The sequence below is a fragment of the Mustela erminea genome, chromosome 18, assembly GCF_009829155.1.
Source record: "Mustela erminea isolate mMusErm1 chromosome 18, mMusErm1.Pri, whole genome shotgun sequence".
Taxonomy (NCBI): Eukaryota; Metazoa; Chordata; class Mammalia; order Carnivora; family Mustelidae; genus Mustela; species Mustela erminea.
Window position 1 is genome coordinate 51,771,183 of NC_045631.1, and position 21,147 is coordinate 51,792,329.

The 21,147-nt window shown below is 39.7% G+C and overlaps 1 protein-coding gene across 6 annotated transcripts in view; it reads left to right on the forward strand.

The window, feature by feature from the left end:
• The first annotated feature begins 436 nt into the window (after positions 1 to 436).
• The window catches only part of KCNJ16 (potassium inwardly rectifying channel subfamily J member 16), a 53,245-nt gene continuing 32,534 nt past the window's right edge, over positions 437 to 21,147 (forward strand). For 5 of the 6 annotated variants that reach the window (XM_032320766.1, XM_032320764.1, XM_032320767.1 and 2 more), the window contains exons 1-2: positions 437 to 692; positions 7,899 to 7,997. The gene's annotated coding sequence lies outside the window, so the exon portion shown is untranslated. Of the gene's footprint in view, positions 693 to 7,898; positions 7,998 to 18,296; positions 18,402 to 21,147 lie in introns of all 6 variants that reach the window. The other variant, XM_032320765.1, reaches the window with a different exon arrangement.

A 21,147-nucleotide genomic window follows, 5' to 3' on the forward strand; every position in this document is an offset into this window, starting at 1 on the left:
AGAGCTGGAGCAAATAATCCTAAAATTTATATGGAATCAGAAGAGACCCCAAATCACTAAGGAAATATTGAAAAACATTTATCAGGGTTTATTCAAAGATGCTAGGCTAGTTCTTCGGAACTGCACCTAGCACAGGGTGACTAATCATTAGAGGCATGGCAAATAAAGGAATGAATGGATGCTTAGTTATTTCTAGCTGTCCTGTCTCAGTTTTCATTGGCATTGGATCTCAGCCCTCACTGGATGAGAGGTAGACAAAGAGTTCTGGTAAGAAGGATTTCTTTGCATTGGGTAGGAGCATTTCCATAGGTCACCTCTCAAAAACCCTGTTTATCCGTATTTGTTGAACATATTTCTGGCCCAGGAAATCTTCCTCCTTTCTATCCCTGACCTAGTGAAAACTTAGTCAGGATATGCCTGAATGCCCTTCACGCTGTACCTCCTCCAGAGGGACGGGGCTGTGAGGTAACCTCTGTCTCAGCTGACCGGCTATCGCCTGCTTTATAAGATGCCAAGGGCTGCCTATGTAGATTTTCAGGTGGAACTGTAGGAACAAACCTGTGTCAATGGTTAACTCAGGTTCTTGGTGTCTGGAGTTTTTCTTTCCTTTATTATTAACTAAAGAACATTTTTATCCCTGCTCACTTGGGAGCGCCCAGCTCATAGATCCTCTGCGGGGAGAGTGAATAAAGGTAAGCATTGCCCTATTTTTGTTATTATACAAAGTCATTCAGCCTGTGCTTTGTTCATGTTAGTTTCTGTCTAAGGGGCAGCAATGTCAATGTTGAGTTAAAGACAACTGAGATAATTTAATTTCCTATATAAGTGCTGTAAGTAGAGTGTCATATTCCTTGAGTTCTTTTGAAACATTGGTCCAGGGTATTCTCCAATTGGTCTTTACAGAGTTTATTAAATGACTTTTACATGACATGATATATGTAAATGTCTAAAAGTGACTTTATTGTATTCCATATTCAATATCATATGGAATATTCTGTAATTTCTTCTTAAAGCAAATTATTGCATCCTGTTTAAGTGTATACACATGTATGGATATATAGCTGTAAGCATGGAAGTGCGCTTTTACACATCCCCTCAAAAAACTTCAAGAAAAATAGGTTAATTTTCCCTGAGAATTGTAAATAATGATACGAGAGGAAATAAAAATATGCACATCTATAGACTTATTTTAATATCCTTCTCTTTTTTCCAGGCTTCTTTGTGAGGCCTTTTTTTATTTTCAAGTAAGCTTTATGCCCTTGAACTCATGACTGGGAGATCGAGTCTCATGTTCTCCTGACTGAACCAGCCAGGTCCCCAGTTCTAGGTTAATCCTATCATAAATTAAAAGTAGAGAATTTCATTCTGTTGTGCTCACTTTAAATTCTCTATAGCTCCCCCCACCCCACCCCGTGCATTAAAATCTTAGAAATTTTGTTCTTGGGTATTTATTGAGACAAGTGTGGATAGGTTATCTTTGCCCTCTGGAAACTATGACTTCTCTATCTTTTCTAATTGAATTGTTTCTGTTGGCAGTGGGTATGGTTGGTAAACAAGAACTTTTCTACAAACCAGGTGGATTTTGATCAGGTGCATTAAGCTCTTAGATGATCTTACTAACCTGAAAGGTCTTTAGGAAAATAGTCCTGAGGAGTATTTCTGCTGAGCATTAATGCTATAATTAGGCAAGAGTCAGAGCCTCAGGAAGAAACATTAGATTAATGTATCTTTGCCACTTTACTTTGGAAACTGTAGGCCAACTACTCTCTATGTCAGATCTTAACTAGTAAAGTGACATGAGGAATCTAACCTACAGCTGTTTTGTAGAATGCCATTTAAGGAGTTCTTGAAATGAAGCTAAAAAGAGGTTTAAAGGCGAACAGGGTCCAGAGTTCATGTCCATTCAAATAGCAGAGGGAGAGAGAGTGATAGAGACAGAGACAAAGACAAAGACAGAGAAGGAGGAAGACACAATGAGGAACCGGAGGTAACTAGCAGATGTAACTCCTGCTTACAATTATTTTTAGAACATGAGAACTGTCATAAATCCAAGACATTAGTTTCATTCAAAACAAGACCATGACCACATTTGACATTGGAAGAAAAGACTTGAGTAGCATGCTATTTGAAAACACTTTCCTAAAAAAGTATATTTTGACTAATATATATATATATTAGTGGTGAGTCCAAGTGAAGGCTTGGATATGAGTTAGTTGAAAATTAGGAATTGGCAAAAAGTATAGTTTTAGGGAAGAAGGTAGACATATAAAGAACATTTAGAGCAAATATTTAGTGCTAAAGCAACTCATATATTTAGGTAAATCTTTTTTTCAAATTTATAATACCCATCATCTGAACAAACTCCTCAGCTTTTGTCCCATATGAATTTATCCTCAAGTCTCCTATGTTATCTCTCTGTTCTAGGAACAGTGGTCTTGAACCTATGTTTAGGAATAAAATGTGCATGTTTTCCATCAGTACACAATAGGCTTGATATAAAGGGCAAAGAGGAAATGCCCCCCAAAGATCTCTCATGTGTGGTCCTTGTGCATGGATATGTCTGAGAACATGTAGGTCACCAGTACGCTCTTCCTATGAACCTCTGAGTGATGCCTTGTTCATGGATATTGTTATTAACATACCTGGAACCAATCATCGCAGCTCTATAACTCAACATGACTGAAGCCTTAGTCCTCAAGAATCTACCTTGATTCTTTTTACCAAGGGAAGGCTGGCATTGCTCTTCTTCTACAATTACTTATGTTGCATTGGTAAAAGCAATTCCTCCAGCATGGAGGAAACTCTATTTGTTTTTGCCACTAATAGATTTTTTTTTTTAAATAATGGGAAAGAAGTTCATTTTCTTAGGAAGACAATGACCAACATTTTGTTTGAGGAAAAGCAAATTCCAGAATTCTCTCTCTTTTTTTTCCTTGCTTTTTAAAATTTGTTTTGTTTTTGTTTTATTTTGTTTTTACCATCATCATCTCAGCTCCTTAACCCCTATAAGACACTGACATAGAGATAATGGATTATCCTGTCATTTCCCTGATTTAGCTGGTCCTGAACTTAGCAAGAAACATTTTTTTCTGATTGATTTATTGATTGATTCTCTCAGCAAATATTTATTAAGTGACAACCCTAAAGCTTAAGGGTTGAGTGGAAGATTGTTTAATGGGTGAAACCACTTTCTTCCGGAATTTGAGACTACTGAAGGAGGAAAAACAGAGGATTTGTCAATGCATAATATAGCATGTATTCAACAAATATTTATTGACTGACTACTCTGTGCCAGACATTGATTGGACATAAATTGATGAAAAGGACATATTAGTGAAAAGAAAAAGACAAAAATTCCTGGCATTATGAACCTTTCATTTTAGAGTAGATGTTGGAAGAGTCTATCAAGAAGTAAAATTAAAAGCATGTTAGTGGTGATAAGCAGTATAGAGGAAAATACGATGGAGGGAGGAGTTACTGGAGATGGGGGCTGGAGGAGTGAGAGTATTGTATTCGTTATCTATTGCTGTGTAACAAATTTCCCCAAAACTGTGTCTGAGAGCAGCAATCATTTGTCATCTCCAGTTTTCTGGGTCAGGAATCCAGGTTGTCTGGGTCCTCTGGATCACATGCTGCAGTCAAAGTGTCCACTGGGACTAACCATCTCAAGCCTTGCATGGGGGAAGATTCTCTTCCAAGCTCCATCACATGGTACTTGGCAGGACTGGTTCCTTTGGGGCAGTTGGATGGAGGGGGGACTCAGTTCTCCACTAGTTGCTGGCGAGAGTCCTTCCGCAGTTCCTTGCCATGTGGGCCTGTCCATAAAATATCTCAAAACATGGCAGCTGGTTTCCATTAGAGCAAGCAGCAAGTAAACAAGACAGAGACAGAGTCTTTTTCAAACCTAATCTTGAAAGTGATGTCCCCTCAGTTTGGCCAAATTCTATTCATTAGACATGAGTCACTTATTCCAGCCAATACTCAAGGGGAGGGATTTCACAAGAGCGTGAACACTAGGAAACAGGGATCTTAGGGAGCCATCTTCCAAGCTGCCTATCATAGCTCTACATTTTTAAATAAAATTGTCAAAGGGAGCTTCATGAAGTAGTCGATATTTGATGGAAGACCTAGAGGTGGTGAGTCAGGAGTGAACAATATGGATACCTGGGAGAAGCATGGTTCAGGTAGATGGAGTAGCTATAGCAAGGCTCTGAGTGTTCCCGGCATGTTTGAGAAAAGGCGAGGGGATCCATGTGGCTGAACCAAAGTTGAAAAGGGAAGAGTAGTTGTAGATGAGGTCATGTGGATGTGCCAGGATTTTTTCCAGAATGGAGAGGATTCTACAAACTGAATGTGTCAGAGATAAAAGACTAGTATCCAAAATCTATAAAGAACTTAGCAAATTCAACACCCAAAGAGCAAATAATCCAATCAAGAAATGGGCAGAGGACATGAACAGACAGTTCTGCAAAGAACTTTGTGGTTTTTAAAATGTAAGGAGTGGATGACTGTATTTTTTTAAAGCTGCTCTTGCATGAAAAAGATGGGATCAACTTTTCCTCCAAGGTTTTCTACTCTGAAACCAAGAACTCAGATGCAAAATGTACATCGCATTTTAAAGACACTTTTCACTATTAAATACAACTTTTCCCAGTTATTTTGGCCCCACATTCACTTTTTCTTCAAAATAGATGTGAAACTGCCCACAGATGCAAAGGAAATTGGAGAAAAAGTCAAATTGAGTGAAAAATAACCCTAAAGTAGATTTACTTGACAATTCCAAATAAAGAAGATTTTCACCTTAAATATGGTCCTGAAGTATTACCTCAATTCTTAATTTTATTTTAGTTACATGTGTATAGTTTAAAAGACTTCAGATGGTTCCATACTTCAGATTATATTGCATATGATTTGTTCTTTTGACTTAAAGTGAACATTCAACTATTTCAATATTTTTTAAGAAAAAAGTATGTTTGAGGAAACATGACCAAAACCATTTTTATTATGATGAATTTTGATTTTTTGTTATATTCCATTTTAAATTAGAACCATGTTCCCAGGCAATCAATAATCTTTTATTCAATCTGGATACAAAGATAACAAAAACCTGGTTCCTGCCCTCAGTCTGGCAGAAAAAGGCAGGTCTGTATGTTATTAAGGGCGATTCAGTGGCCTAGGACGGTGATAAAATAAGACTAGCACACCAGCCCACTGAACTTTTTTCAGGAAAGCAATAGGGGGATGGCCTTCTTTGGGGCCTGTGGGTATTGTTCAGTGTTTGTTTTTAGAATTCAGAATGTTTAAACACTGAGATATCGTGGGGTTTTTTTTATGATTACTTTATTTGAGAGAGAGAGAGACGGAGCACACTCATGTGCGTGAGGGAGAATGGAGGGTCAGTGGGAGAATCTTCAAGCAGAATCAAAACCCAAGATTTGATCCCAATGAGATCACGACCAGAGCCAAAACCAAGAGTCAGACACTCAACCTACTGAGACACTCAGGTGCCCTGAGATACTGTTTTTACTATGAACTGTTTTACAAGAGGTTTCAGTGCCTTACATTATCCATCTTCTTCCCTTCATTTGATAATTATTCAGGGTTCTCCAAAGAACCAGAACCAATAGGATATACAGAGAAGGAGAGACAGAGAATGATTTATTCTAAAGAATCAGTCATGTGATTGTCAGGGAAGGCAAGTCTGAAATCTGTAGGTTGGGGGGAAGTTTGGAAATTAAAGTAAGAGTTGTAGACTGGCTGCTTAATCGACCCCTCAGATGCCGCGAGATAGTAGTCTTGAGTCCAAAATTGGCTAGTTAGACCAGCAGGCAGGAAACTTAGGCAATCTTGAGGTAGAATTGCTTCTCCTTTGGGAGAAACTTCAGTTTTGCTCTTAAAACTTTCAACTGCTTGGATGTAGGTCACATGCGTTTTGGAGGATCATTTGCTTTGCTGAAAGTGGACACATTGTAAGTGTTAATCACGTCTATCAAATATTTTCACAAAACATCCAGCATGATGACTGGCCAGACAACTGGACATCACAGCCCAGTCACATCATATTGATACAAAAATTAACCATCACAGTGACACAGGGCATTTTCACCCTGATTGTATTTTGTCATACAGACATTCTAAGTTTGAAGCTTCAATTTCTAGAAAAGAACTTAAGAACCACACTTTAATAGTTACTACATTTTTAATTCTGCAAAAGAGATATGCCTAAAAATGAGATGATTTGGGTAGAGAAGTAGCCATTAATTTAATACAGCCGTCTCACTGTTACAGCTTTTTACCATACAATCTGGCCAAAGAGAAAGTCATTTCTCTTAATTAAGACAAAGAACGGGTTACTTTAAAAGACATCCGTGGTCCATCCTTCTAACGGCATTGTCTCCTCTTCCATTAACTTCACATGCTACACCATATTTTTCAGCTACTATATATTCTTTCCTATATTTGCCTGCACTTTATTTTTCACGTGTAGGAGTCTGGTTTCCAAATGACTCTGTTCATGGTAGTAACACTGCCAGGATCCATGAGAAGCCAGAAGGAAAACATGGTATACATTTCAGAAGCATTAATTTAATTCCAGAATTAGTATTGAGAATAAGAAGAATTCAATAATTTAACTGAGAAGTAGTGCAAAGGATTAATTTGTAGTTCAGGTGTTTTGAGGAAAATATCCAGAATTCAAAATCAACACAGATTAAAAAAAAAAAATCCTAAGACCAGAATATTTTGAGCTTCAGCCCAATTTTTTGTGTTATATTCTCAGATCTCCCTAGGATTTGGGGTAGGGATAATGGTAACATACTCATTTCTCTTGTTTTGTTTTTTAGGTTTTTCATTTAATGGAAAATTTTGAGAAGTACTATTAAAGGATAATTTTTGTGAGATTAAATTCTTGGGTTAGGTTACTACTTGATTAGTTAGTTGGCTCTGCCCCAGAAAAATATCTACTCACCCACAAACTTGGCCAGTCTTTCCACGATTATGTACTCTTCACATCTCATGTGAGACTTTTCCAAACAATGGGTAATTCAGGACATTCTGTCTCTACTTTGGGAAAATAATCCAAAAGTAATATCACAAAACAAGGCACCTAGCATAAAGCCTGGACCACAAAAATTCTGCAGTCGATCTCTGATTCGGGGCACCCCTAGCAGGAAGCCAGCCCATTGAGTCTGCAGAGCATGAGCAAAATAGCTCTATCCAACTAGCACTTACCTGAAAGACACACTCGGCCATCTTTGATGAGCTATTAAGTTATTAACTGACCTTCTAGTGTTCTGGTAATGTGCTGTTGAGTTCTATTTATAGATGATAGAGTAAAATCCTTCCCTGGACTTGCAAATAATCTTGAGAAGGTGCTAGGACATTAAAGACTATGAGCCATACACCGAGATCATCACAGCAAGAAGCCTGTTCCTGTGTGTTTAGCTTGCCTTTTATTTGGGTCAGAATTGAGCCAACTTGTGGGTGGTTAGATAACACTCAAGGAGAAAGTGGTGTGACTAATTTGAGCAAAGTTACACATATTTAAATTTAGGCTTTGTGGGAATAGAAAGCGGTTCCATTTCCTTATGACTAAAGTTTTATTTAGCTGTGTTCGATAACAATATTGAGCTGATGATAAGATTGCACCATTGGCATCAGGAGTTGAAAAGCTAGAGAAACATTTGGAGAAAAATAACTAAGGAGAGCAAAATCACAAACCAGCAGACCTGAAGGAAACCCAACAGAAGCAAAATGTACTATGCTTTACACTCCCGGAAGTTAAGCATGATGGAGAAACCAGGACAATGTTTCCATGCATTATATTGCTATAGGCAGATTATTTTGTGTGTTTCTTCTGCATGACTGCATCAAATCTTTCCTGTTCTTTTTGTAAACAGTGGACACGACTTCTCCATTTGACATTGAATTTGGTATTGATCTGCTGCAGCAGCTTGTGAAACAGAAGCACGGGAGTACGGACTGAGCAGAACCAGGAGGTGAGTAAAGTCCAGCGTTGTGTCCTGGAGACAAGAGCTGTTTAGAGTCACCACACTTCTTTTTGTGTGGAAAGTAAGGGACTATAATAGTTATATACAAGTGAATTACCACAGCAATCACTATACCATTAGTATGGTATTGTGGACATGGTTTTTGTAGGCATCAGAATCATAGCATTTGGTCACCCCACTGCTATTCAATGGACAGAACATTGTCATCCTTTATACTTTCATTTTTTGAATTGAACAAATGGCACCTCCATTCTTCCAACTCAGTGAGCAATGTTCCTGTCCCTGGGCACTAGGTTTATAAAGATAAATTTATCAGTTGCTTACCATTGAGAAAGTCAAAACTTAGCAAAGGAAGACACAGGCAGAAAAACCAGCTGTGCCCGGGGAATTGAGGGAACCTGAAAGAAAGAAGAAACATCTTCCTGATTTATGAAGAACCTGACATGTTTGGAAGAATGTGAGAAGCTCTGAGTGGTTGACACATAGAATTTTCAGGGTGACGGATGCATGTGAAGTGAAGAAAGACAACAGATGAGAACCAGTGAAAATGAGCTGGAAGCCACCAGGATAAAACGGAGCTCATGTCCATCTCTTACCTTGAGATGAGATGCTTAAGCCTCCAATTAGATAATGAGGGTAGCCAGCAAGAGAAGCTGGTACCTGCCATCACGTAAACAGGAGCCATAGAAGCTGAACGAAGAGAGCTACAGAAACCGTGGGTTGACCTGCTGTCCGTGCCAATCACACAAGGCAGACGATCAGTGACAGCCTCTGTGAATGACCACAGAGCCTCATGCTCTATGCCAACCTTCTGCTATAAAAAGAATATGGATCTTGCTTCCCTTTCATCTTACAAATCTCATCCAAAACATTTCCCAGGGAGTCCAGGCCAATATGGAACTATGAAAAGAATGGTATTCTGGAACATGTGGTCCCAGGTTAGCTAAATCCATACAGTGTAAATCCACTCCTGATATTTGCCATGCAGAATATAAAACAAATGATGGAGACATAGCTCCTGCCTCCAAAGAGCCATCCCTGTGGTGGAAGAGTCTTAATTCACTCTGGTATATGTTGTAGTAACACTGATTTGTCCCTTTTACCAGCAAAAAGTGAGACGCATGCACATGAATGAGCTTTGGAAGTGTTAAAGGTTTAATGGCTTTTCAGAGTCTCACTTTGGTTGTGTGATTACCTCTACACTTAAAGGTGAACACTGGGAATAAAGTCATTCTAGGTATTTTAGTAAGTTTAGAGCCTCTCGTCTTATTTCACTTGAGTAGTGCGGTGGTGCTGAATGGATAGCAACCAAACTTCTGCATTCACCCAAATCCTTTCATTCACGAAATGGTACCTGTTCATTGAAGTCACCAGCCATTTCCCCATAGAGACAAGATTTGTCCTGGCTCAGCATAACTTAGCCCTCTTTTAAGCTGAGAAAATGGGACATGTTAAACCGATAGCTAAGTTCCTCCACCATTAATTAAAAAAAAAAAAAAAATAAAGCATTGAAGATTAGAAATAGCCTCAAAATGTTGTGCCAGATCTGTCCTGGGAAAACTCCTTCTCTCTCTCTTTTTTTTTCATTTTGTTTATTTATTTGACAGAGAGGGATCACAAGTAGGCAGAGAGGTAGGCAGAGAGAGAGAGGGAAGCAGGTTCCCTGCTGAGCAGAGAGCCGGATGTGGGGCTCGATCCCAGGCCCCTGAGATCATGACCTGAGCCGAAGGCAGAGGCTTTACCCCACTGAGCCACAGGTGCCCCAGAACACTCCTTTTTAATCAGCACAGTCTTGCGTAGCTTGTTTCTGCTCTCTCTTTATTAGACCGTGCTTGACTCACCCTTTCAACTCAGCCCTCTGTCTCATTTTCTCTCCCTTGGAAGCTGCCTGGGTAGGCAGATTTTGCATCTTTCAGAGACTTTGCATTTTCTCTGAATCTTAGGGATAGTGTCACAATGATGACATGGCCTCACTGTGTCCACAACCTAAAAGTTGTGTTACCAAAGTCATGACTAGAAGATATTTTTGCTCCGTTTTCTATGAATGATGGGACATCACGTGGTGAACCTTCTGAGATGTTTCCCCTACTGGTAACAAAGGAACATGTGTCACTTGACTGCAGAAATAATATTTCCAATTTACTGATCAATTTTTGTTTAACAACGACCTGCTTGCCCCAAGGGGCATGCTTCACGGATATTAACCCTTCCATTCCCACGACAAATTTCATTTTTACAGATGAGGAAGCAGGCACAAAGTGGCCATGCAATGTTTTGAAGATCACATGGCTTGTAAAGGGCACAGCTGATTTTGGACCCGTCTTTGTCTCTAGTATCCGATTTGAACAACTAATGTGTGCCCTCTATGGAAACTCAGTTTTTCTGTACATTCATAGCCGTGTGATTGTTAAGAATGCTAAATGACATTCGCACATAAGTTGGAGTATATACCCAGCATTCAAGAAACGTTTGTACACAACACAAAGGGGAAGCATGAGAAATGCACAGGCATTGAAGCGATAAAACAGAGTGAAACCGTACCAGTGGGACCCTGCTCTCTACTCTGTAATTACTGATTTCTTTAAAGTATTCTAGTTTGCATGCTAGGCATTAAATTGGTTGTCCTCTGTCAAGCCACTTAAAAGATAAAAACAAGCCAATCAGAGAAAGAAAAGAAGACATCTGCACTCCATTTAAGGGCAGAACCCCGGCCACACCAATACAGGGCTTCGTCATTTTCATCAAAAGTGAGTAAACACAAACAGAACTTTAACACCATAAATCAATAAGAATTTCACTCCACTGAGCAAAGATAACATATAGTCTAAGGAAAGCAATATTTCATTGGTGGGGGGAAATGCAATCATTCTTCATGGTCCTAATGACATATGAAAGTCTGTTGGCTTTAATATCAAATATTGAACTAAGATAAAATAAGCCATTTGTTTGAGGGAAAAGACAGAGACAAAAGCAGAGCCCAAAGGGTCTTGAGAGATTTCTCAGTTTAGAGCAAAGTCTCTCCTTTATTAATCTAATATAAAATAGCCCTTTTTCTTTGTGCTAGTAAATATTAATTTTGCTAGAAATTACTGCTCTTGATATGCAAATATTTATGATGAGAATTTTCATGAAGTAGGAAGAAGAAGTCTTAGTTTTTACCCTTGTATTAACGCTCAGTGAAGATTAGCAGTGATGAAATCATTTATTGGGAGGAAATCCTGTGTTTCATTGGTTTGGCCATGTGTTACAAATGAAGTCAAATGCATATTTTCAAAAAAAGCATCAGACAAAAGCCAACGATCAATGTAGTAAAATTGTATTTTTTAAATAAAATATTTTCAGGAGTCTCTTTTGTTGTTGTTAAGATTTTTATTTACTTATTTGACAGAGAGAGAAACAGTGAGAGAGGGAACACAAGCAGGGGGAGTGGTGAGGGAGAAGCAGGTTTGTTTCCCACTGAGCAGGGAACCCTATATGGGGCTCCATCCCAGGACTCTGGGATCATGACCTGAGCCAAAGACAGACGCTTAATGACTGAGACACCCAGGTGCCCCAAATATTTTCAGTATTCTATGAAATAAAGAAAACCATACTTCCCAAGAAAGCTGGTAACATAAATTTTTACTCTTCAAAAATAGTTACATCAGATAATAAGATGCAATTATTTATGTAATTATATTTATAAATGTATATTAAATTTATATAGATTTATTTAAAAATTTATATAAGTATTTATATACTATATAAACATAATAATCAAATAATAATTACATGATTATTAATCATTTTTCAGTATTCATCATAAGGCCATCTCTTAGAGAAATAACGATGTTTACTTTTTAAGTTGAAAAAAAAAATTAGAAAAAAATTGGCAGTTGCCCCACCCTTAAAACTGTTAGTGCATTCATCCTTAAGATCACTGAGCTCCTGAAGCTTCCAGTAAACTTTTCTGTTGTGTTTGGCATTTCCTTTTACGTAGTCTCAGCTTTTAAACTAAAGACCAGATCATTCACGGGCATGTTTTTGTTTTTCTTGTTTGGTTCACCTTTATTCCTGCTTTTTTTTTTTTTTTTTTTTTTGGATTCCCAATGAGTATCATAAAACAACACTAGTGGTCGCATTTCAAAGCTTAGAAAATGCTTTGACAGCAAAGATCATGTTTTGTCTTCAGAACACCTTGGCAAGAGTACTGGGAATACTGGAGAATTCTTCGCATACTGATGGAAATAGTAAGGATCAGGCAAATTAAGCAATGGGCCCGTACAGGGCCAGCAGGGGAACTCAGCCTCCGGGGTTTGCCTCCAGATCCATTTCTCTTTCATGTACCCATGCTTCCCCACCTCTTCCATCTCTGCGCTGGAGAAATCTTAGGAGGCTAGCAGGTGTCTTGTCGGGTATCAGTTTGCATTTCTGTATCAGACCGACCTGGGGTTTAATCTTAATTCTGCCACATGCGACCTGTAGTGGTTCTCCAAGTGTGGTCTGGGACTAGCAGCTTCAGAATTGCCTGGGAACTTATGCAAAATGCAGATTCTCAGGCTCCACCTCAGACCCAGCAAATAAGCATCTCTGGGGCTGGAGTTCAGCATCTTTCTTCCTCACCATCCCTCCAAGTGATTCTGATCAATACGAAGTTTTGAAAACCAGGGGTCTAGACCAAAGCATATCACCACTGTAGAAGTTCTGTCTTGTCTTCCAGCTGGGTCCATGGTAGCTCTTATAAATGTCACACAGCCCATAGTAGACAGACACTTGAGAAATGTTGACATTCCCAAGGAACTGAATTTTATTGCAAGAGTTAATTCCAGCTCATTCCATAAATGTGGTAACAGCCGTGAAGTGATCACCCTTCTTGAATGCAGCACTTTTCTCCAAACCTGGAGTTTAGAGAAATAGTCGTCGTAACTATTTCTAAATCGTGGGTAAATGATGGTATACTTTGGCTATGTCCAAAGTAGTTAGTAGCTGCCATTGAAAGGAAACCAAGGAAGCCAAGTGATTTTTAGTTAAAGATCAGGGAGGGGCAAGGCCTGTCTTTGTCACTATCATTTTATTTGATTTTTATTTATGTGATTCTGGCAATTGTTCATGATAGCTTCGTCCAATGGCCAAATGTCATTTCGTGGCTTGAATTACTTAAAGTTTATATATCTGGGGGCACCTGGTGGTTTAGGCAATTAAGCGTCTGACTCTTGACTTTGGCTCAGGTCATGATCTCAGGGTTGTGAGATCGAGCCCCGCACTCTGCGTTTGTTGGGGAATCTCCTTGGGATGCTCTCTCTTCCCTTCCCGCAATTCAGCTCACGCTCCCTTGTTCAGTTTTATATGTGTGTGTGTGTGTGTGTGTGTGTATGCATTTTGAAACTCAATGAAAACATTTTTTAGCCTGTGTTCACCCAAATATACGAAAGTTGGTCTTAGGTAGGCTTATGGAGTGTGTAGATATGGGACGGTAAATTCAGTCAATTTCTCTTTGATTCCCCTGTTTGTCCTCTTCCTGGACCTTTTAAAGTAGAGAACACCTGTTAAATACCTCTCATGTTCCAGGTACTATGTTGTATGCTCAGGGCTTGTGGGGAAGCCAGGTAGGAGGTGTTCTTGAAATTCTGGTGCTCAAGCCACATCAACTGGCCACCCAAGTTCTTGGTTTTAGATGGAATTAAGAGCCTCACATAATTTGTACGTGGGTCTTCACTATCAGGAAGGGAGCAGGAGTTACCTGCTTTCAACTTAAATTCCTGAAGTTTGAAGAGAAACAACCACCCTAAGCCATGGTTTTTTTGGTCACTTATTTTTCTCCATAGTTCCCAAAGGTGGGATTCCTAACTTGGGCCCGGGATGGGGGGCGGTGCAGGCAGTGAGAAAAACAAAAACCCCAAAAACCTTAAAAGCCTTTCTGTTCCTAAACCTCTACAGGGTTTCCATCACTGCGGCAGTCTGTCATCCGAGGGCACACTAATAGAGCAGCTTACCTCACTGGGAAGAAGGGGAAATATTTAGGTATAAACTAGATTTTACAAGTGCAGGTAACATTATTTCAGAAGGTTTTCCCTATCTCTGTTTACCAACGCGGCGTGTCGATAAAAAGATTAAAAGCTAGTTACTCCAGTATTTACAGAGAACACAGGGCTCTGACTAACTCTGCTCAGAATCTCCAGTTACATCACCCTGAAACGCTCTGCCAGCCTTCCCTGTTCTCGCGGTAACTGCTCCCATCGCTGGGTCCAGCCCTGATGCGCCGGCAGTTACGCAAGGACGTCTCAGAGGAGGAAAACCAGTGGTGGCCACGTCTGTTCAGCCTCAGCTATTCCCTTGCCCTGCAAAAAAAAAAAAAAAAAAAAAAAAAAAAGCTACTCAGTCATTTGCTCAGCATTTATATTTTTAGGCTCCTCCTTGGATATAATCACTTAGGTATTTCCCTGCCCAAGCATTTGTGCTGGTAAAGCGGGGCCACGCAACCCAGGCAGAACCTGCTGTCTCTGCTCCTGTCCGAAGGGTCAGCCATGGAAAGGCTGATCACAGGGATTCTGTAGTTGAAAGGAGTCATTGTTCGGGGTTTTTTTGTGTTTCCCTTGAAAAAAAATTCTGAGGCTTGAGAGCTCTAAGATAAGGGGGAAAAGTCTACCTAAAAACACTATGTGCCTTCTCACTGACCTTTCACTGGGAGAGAACAGATCATCTTTGTTACACTTTGGCTGGTTGAAAACTCACACATTATATGGGCAATTGAGGTTAATGAAAACACTCGGACGTCATTTTCCCAGGTCCTTTCCTTTTCTGGGCTGAATTATGGACCTAATTTAGGTACACAGTCCTACTTACAGATTGAGTAAAATTCACTGGGAGCATTTAGCATATTCATAAGGTTAAAGACATTTAAAAGTCTGTGGCTGTCATTTTGAATTATCAAATTCTATAATCTCTCTCCAATAAGCTGTGATTCATCCACTTGGGTGACCAAGAATGTGTATGGTATAATTTTGCAAAGTTGGTCAAACACAACACCTGAATAATGGAAGGGTCATCCATTCCTCATTGCCTGCATTGCCAGAAACATGACCAAAATCTTGTTCAGAAATACTTTTTCCTAGAGAAAGAGAGAACGTGCAGGAGCAAATGCGGGGAGGGGCAGAGGGAGAAGGAGAGGGAGAGAAAATCCCAGGATGACTCCCGGGTGAGCACAGAGCCTGACACAGGGCTCTGTCCCATGAACCTGAGATCATGACTTGAACCAAAATCAAGAGTCAGATGCTTAACCACTGAGCCACTCAGGCACCCTCAGAAATGTTCTTTAAGAGATATATGGCTAATGGGGTACCTGGGTGGCTCAGTGGGTTAAGCCTCTGCCTTTGGCTCGGGTCATGATCTCAGGGCCCTGGCATCTAGCCCAGTGTCTGGCTCCCTGCTTGGTAGGGAGCCTGCTTCCTCCTCTCTCTCTGCCTGCCTCTCTGCCTGCTTGTGATCGCTGTCTGTCAAATAAATAAATAAAATATTAAAAAAAAATAAAGATATATATGGCTACTAAAAAAATTTAAAAAATTAAAAAAAAAAAAAAAACATTCAAAGTCCCTATCCAAGCAGATTAAAGCTTTGCCATTTGGGGGCCCAACGTAATGTTTTTCTGTTCTCAGCGACTACTTCTCTTTTATGAATCCAGGTTTCTCGCTTTATAAAAATGCTGTGTCCCGTGCTCCCATCTGGAGAACTTAAGTCCTCTCCTATTCGACTCTTCCTTATCTCAAACTTCTAGACAAATCCACCTTTTGCATGACACCTGACACATGAATTTGAATTGAACCAACCCGGAGCCCGCCCTCCTTTGACTGTTTCCTCTTCTACTCACTTGACCTTCATCCATGACCCTGTCCCCCTCATTGGACGGTCAACCAAAGCAAGACTGAAATGAGACTACGATTCAAGTCGTCATTTTCCGTTTCTTACATCTTGTCTTCTAAAGAGCTTGCGAACTTCTTGTGGACGGGCATGATGCCTTAGAAATCATACCTTGGCGAACAGCCTGTTACCTAGTTTGAATTGAGGAAGCAGGAAAAGGCTTAGCAAATAGCTCATTTGCTCATTTGAGACAAAGAAGAGAAAAGTGAGGCTGAGACGGGATACAGAATAGAATTTTCTCCTTGATAGGATCCACTGTAGACAAGTTACATTAAGTTAGTTATTTTATTTGGAGCCTTCCTTCCCCGAGGCACCTCACTCTATTCCCCCAACACACAGGCAGGCACACACACCCCCTTTTTTTTTCATGTTCTGATTTTATCTGTTCTGTTGGTTGCTGGCCTGGTTCTTTGTTAAATTACTCCAGGTGGGTTTTCATTTTCTTGCTGTTGCCCACACAGGGCTTTCTTTGTAAGACACAGAAGGGCCTTTTTGCTTGATTTTAGCCTATACTCTCAAATCATCCTGATCTATCCCATGAAGAGACACTACTCTCTTCTTTTACTTTTTCATATAATATTTACATTTAATTTGTACAGGTCTGGGTGCACAGAGTAATGAGTACAATGAGTAATGTTAATGTATAAGATACTCTGGGGGCCTGGGTGAAGGTTCATCTGAGGCAGTTGGAGGAGGACGGGTCACTTGTACTGTTTAAGCAGAGCCTCATTCAGAGGCCGGGAAAACAGGCATTCTACAATACTAAAAAATCTAAAATTTGGTCTACCTCATAAATAACAGAATGCTAATGTAGCTATTTAAAAGAACACTTAGGTGAAACCCAGTAGGGTACTCCTATTCTGGATTTAGTTTTTATTGTTTTATGAGTCTCCGTTTTCATATAGAATCAAAATTACTTAAATGATGTCTTCCCAAAATGTGCTTGCTCCCTTTAGCCTGTCTGTTCAAAATTATGAAATCAACTCCATAAGCAGACTCAACCCCGCCTCCCCACCCCAGGAAATAGACAGCCAGCGATCTCTTGATGGCAGGGAAAGTTGAAGAGCAACTTTTTAAGATTTCCATCTCCTCTTGGGAATGTGATATGTCACAACCAGAGAGTGAGCTCAGTATCTAAACAAACTTGGACTTTGGCTTTCTGTGAGGCAGCTGGCTTTATGGTTGGAAATGACAGAACTATTTGCTAGTCCATTGATGCAAAGGTAGTATAACATCCCTCGGAGACAAAGGAGCAGATGGGAGAAAATTCTAGAAGGTGTGAAATCACCTTTCAAATTCAAGTATGGGTGTTGCATTAGTTTCTTCAGGCTGCTGTAAATGGGTGGTTTAAAACAGAAATGTCTTCTCTCAAAGTTTGGGAAGCCCAGAGTCTGAAATCGAGGTTACTCTCCCACCACAGCCTCGGGGGGAGGATCCTGTTTCCCTCTTCATCTTCTGGTAGCCCAAGGGTCCTTGCTTGTGGCAATGGCACACCAACCTCTACCTCTGTTTTCACCTGTTACTCTTCTCTCTGGGTGGACGACACCAGTCATGCTGGACGAGGACCTAAACTAATGACCTCCTTTTAATTTGATTACATCTGTGAAGACCCTATTTCCAGGTGCCAGAGGTGAGGACTTCAACATGTCTTTCTGGGAGGACTCAGTCGAGCCCATACCAGACAAGGATGGCAAAAATGGAGAGACTCCACGCTTTCCTCAGAAACATGCTGAAAGCACACTGCCATGAAGGATGATCTTCCTTTCCTTCTCTTGCCATTCTTTCTGTTATCGTGCCTTCTGCTTCTGTCAGCCATTATAAAATGATTAGAGAATACTAGATGGAAGCATTTATTTTTCCACTTATTGTTTTGAATCTTTCACTTCTTGAAGGGGCACGGCCTGACTGCTCCTTTGTAATTTGCTATGATGATGAGAATTTGAATTTTTGTCAGTAAGCAGGCCACCTTAATGCTGGTGATGAACAAAATGGCGGAAGGTATCTCATAGAGAGGAAAAGAAAGGCCAAATGAAGAGGGAAAATAAAAGGAACAAACCACTGTAGATTGAGGAAAGATGAAAGACATGAAGGATTCTCAGAAATAGTTACCCTATAAACATGGAGAAAATAAGGATATGGGTATTGACGCAAGAACTCATGACTCAGATTTTCTTCCATCATTTCTCTTGCGCCCCAGACAGCCGTATGTCCTGAAGCTTCCTCTATATTTTCCAGATTTCCTAGCCTAAAGAGAAATAACAATAGTCACATTTGCATTTACTTAAGGCTTTGGAAAATTCAAAGTGAAAATAAAAGTAACCTTTAAGTCATGTCTGCATGGGATAACAGACTCAGCTCTTTTGGCTAAGCCTGTCTTTTGGTCTTCATTTTCAGGGCAGTAATTACAATATTTTCAAACAGTTTGTGTGTGGGGGTGAGACTATCAAATAAATCCTTCTGTGAAAGAAAGCATCGACAAGCTGCCAAGACTGTTGATAGGTGAGTGTTGGCATTTGTGACTTTGAAAGTCGTAAAAATCTAAAGAACTCGCATGGCTAACAATTAGGAAAAGTGTGTACTGACTGTATGAGTAGTCACCATCTAGATTGAAAGCATGGGCTGGCAAAATGGTCAAGTCCCAACACCCATCCAGTACACTCTACCACTCAACGATGTAAGAAGCCACAGAAGAGCATGGAGAAAAGGTAGGGAAAGTGGTAAAATACGTCTACCTTCCTTTTTGTGGCTAAAACAGATTTGATTCAGTAGATTTATCAAGGCTGAAATTTATTATACACTGTCCCCCTCCACCACCAAGGTTTAAAATGCTTTTGGACTGTTAAAATAGAGTCACTTTTTAAAAAAGATTTTATTTATTTATTTCATAGGGAGAGACACAACGAGAGAGGGAACACAAGCAGGGGGATTAGGAGAAGGAGAAGCAGGCTTCCCACAGAGCGGGGAGCCCGATGCGGTGCTTGATCCCAGGACCCTGGGATCATGATCTGAGCTGAAGGCAGATGCTTAAGGACTGAGCCACCCGGATATCCCTAGAGTCCCATTTAAAGTAAAACAAAGTAGGTAAAATACCATGTGTCTAAGAACATGATGTATCAACATGCTAGAGTTTACCAGTTCTGAGAGATGGCAGGAAGTGTTGTCCTCAAGATTCTATACTACAAGGTCATCCAATTTCTCCATAGAAAAACCATCATCATTGGGTATTTGTTACAATAATTTTTATTAAGACGGAGGAGATTTAATTATATTTAAATCAACCCAGCATTAATATTTAGCTGATAATTAGATTTCTAAGAAAGTCAAGCAGTCCTTAAAAAAAAAAAAAAAGAGTGATCAAATGCATTTTTTATTTTTTTTGAGTCCTATAATGGAGGAGTTTGAATACTTTATTTTTAATAAAGTATTAATCAGAAATGATTAAAGTAACCTTTAATTTAATTTAATTTAATTTAATTTCTGATTAAAGTTTTAATCAGAAATGAACCGATTTACAAGTATTGATGTGGAGGCTAGAGTTTCAAGAAGCTATATTTTGGTTAAAGTAGCTTGTCCCACCTTTCATGTATCACCATGTTGTGGTGCTTGTTTTGGAGGCTGGGTATACAAAGGGACAATGGCCAAGACCATGTATGATAATACAGCTGTGACCCATAGCCTTTGTAACAAATAGCCAGGTGAAAAACCACCATCTTTGGATCAGTGAGCCCCAAATGGTCTAGACTTGGTCATTGACTTCCAACATCCCAATCTTTCCCCTGCTTCTTAGAACCAAACGAGAGAAAACAAAACTTGCTTCCCAAACTAATCACAGAGAATCTCTTGCTTCTAGTTAACCTGATTCTAGCTTCCCTTGTCAGTAACCTCTGATCATAGCTTTTTTTTTCCATTTTCACTATAAAGCTTCCCTGATCTTTTGCCTCTCTTTGAGTCTCTGTCAAACACAAGTGATGGCTAACTGCCTTGCTATTGCAGCCCCTGAATGGTACCCCCTGCTTGATTTTCATTTGGGTAATCTTTGTTTATTTCTATAATATTTATTATAATTTCTGTATAGAAACCTTTAAATGGCAAGATGAGCTATACCCAAGTCTGGTAAGCCATTTAGGGCCACTGGATATTGAGTATAGTGCCAATAATCGGACAACCAGAAAAATGATTAGAATTGGTTCATGCTTAAATCAAGATTCCTTCAACCTAGCTCAAATCTGTGATGGTCTGGCATTTGTATTATTCACTCTTACTTCTAAGTCATTACAGCAAACATCTCACTGCTTGTGAGTCTCTTGCATACAGTCTGGTTCATGTGGTTCTTTTCTCTGTGGAACGGGTCAGGTGTAATGGACACTTCCTGTGGTGGGATCAAATTGGCTCTCTATCTTTGAGAAGGTCGATTTTTGCCTTGATTAGCTGAAAAGCATGTGATCTTTGATATTACAAGATTTCAATTCAAATCCTACCAATAAATGTCATTCATCATGTGACTTTGAGGAGAGTCTTTTACCATACTTAAGTCTCGGTTGGCTTATTTAAGAATTGCTAATGATTTTAGCACCTATATCCTATGGGTTGCACAAGAATTAAAACAGAATTTTTGTAAAACAGTTACCGAAATCCCAGTATGTAATATGTATTAATAAGTGAGAGTCATTATTATTCTATCAAAATAGATGTTCATAGTTCCAGTGAACAATCTTCTTTATAGCTTATGTAACAACATAGAACATTTCTTTTTTTTTAAAGAGTTATTTATTTATTTTAGAGAGAGAGAGAGAGAGCACGAGTGTGAGGTGGGATGTGCCCAAGGGAGAGGGAGGATGATCAGAGCAGGATGCCTGATGTGGGGCTCAATCCCAAGACCCTGAGATCATGACCTGAGCTGAAATCAAGAGTTGGACACTTAATTGAGCCACCCAGGGGCCTCAACATGGACTATTTCAAGCCAAGATTTAGAAATTGCTGGCGACTTGCTCAGTTTTCCAATTGTGTGACATATCAGATAAGCACTGTTACAAGACAATATATGCATGACCTCATATGGAGAGTGAAGGCAGTCGTCTTCGTAATTCAGCTGATGTACACCTTCTGCTGCATTAAAAACCAAGCCTCTCAGAGCTGGACTGACTTGGCCTGAGGCAATCAAGGATGTTTTGACCTTTGCCTTCTCAATGGCCTCTGCTGGTTGAGCTAGTGACAGCTAGTGAGTTTGGTTAAGATTTTTGGGTAT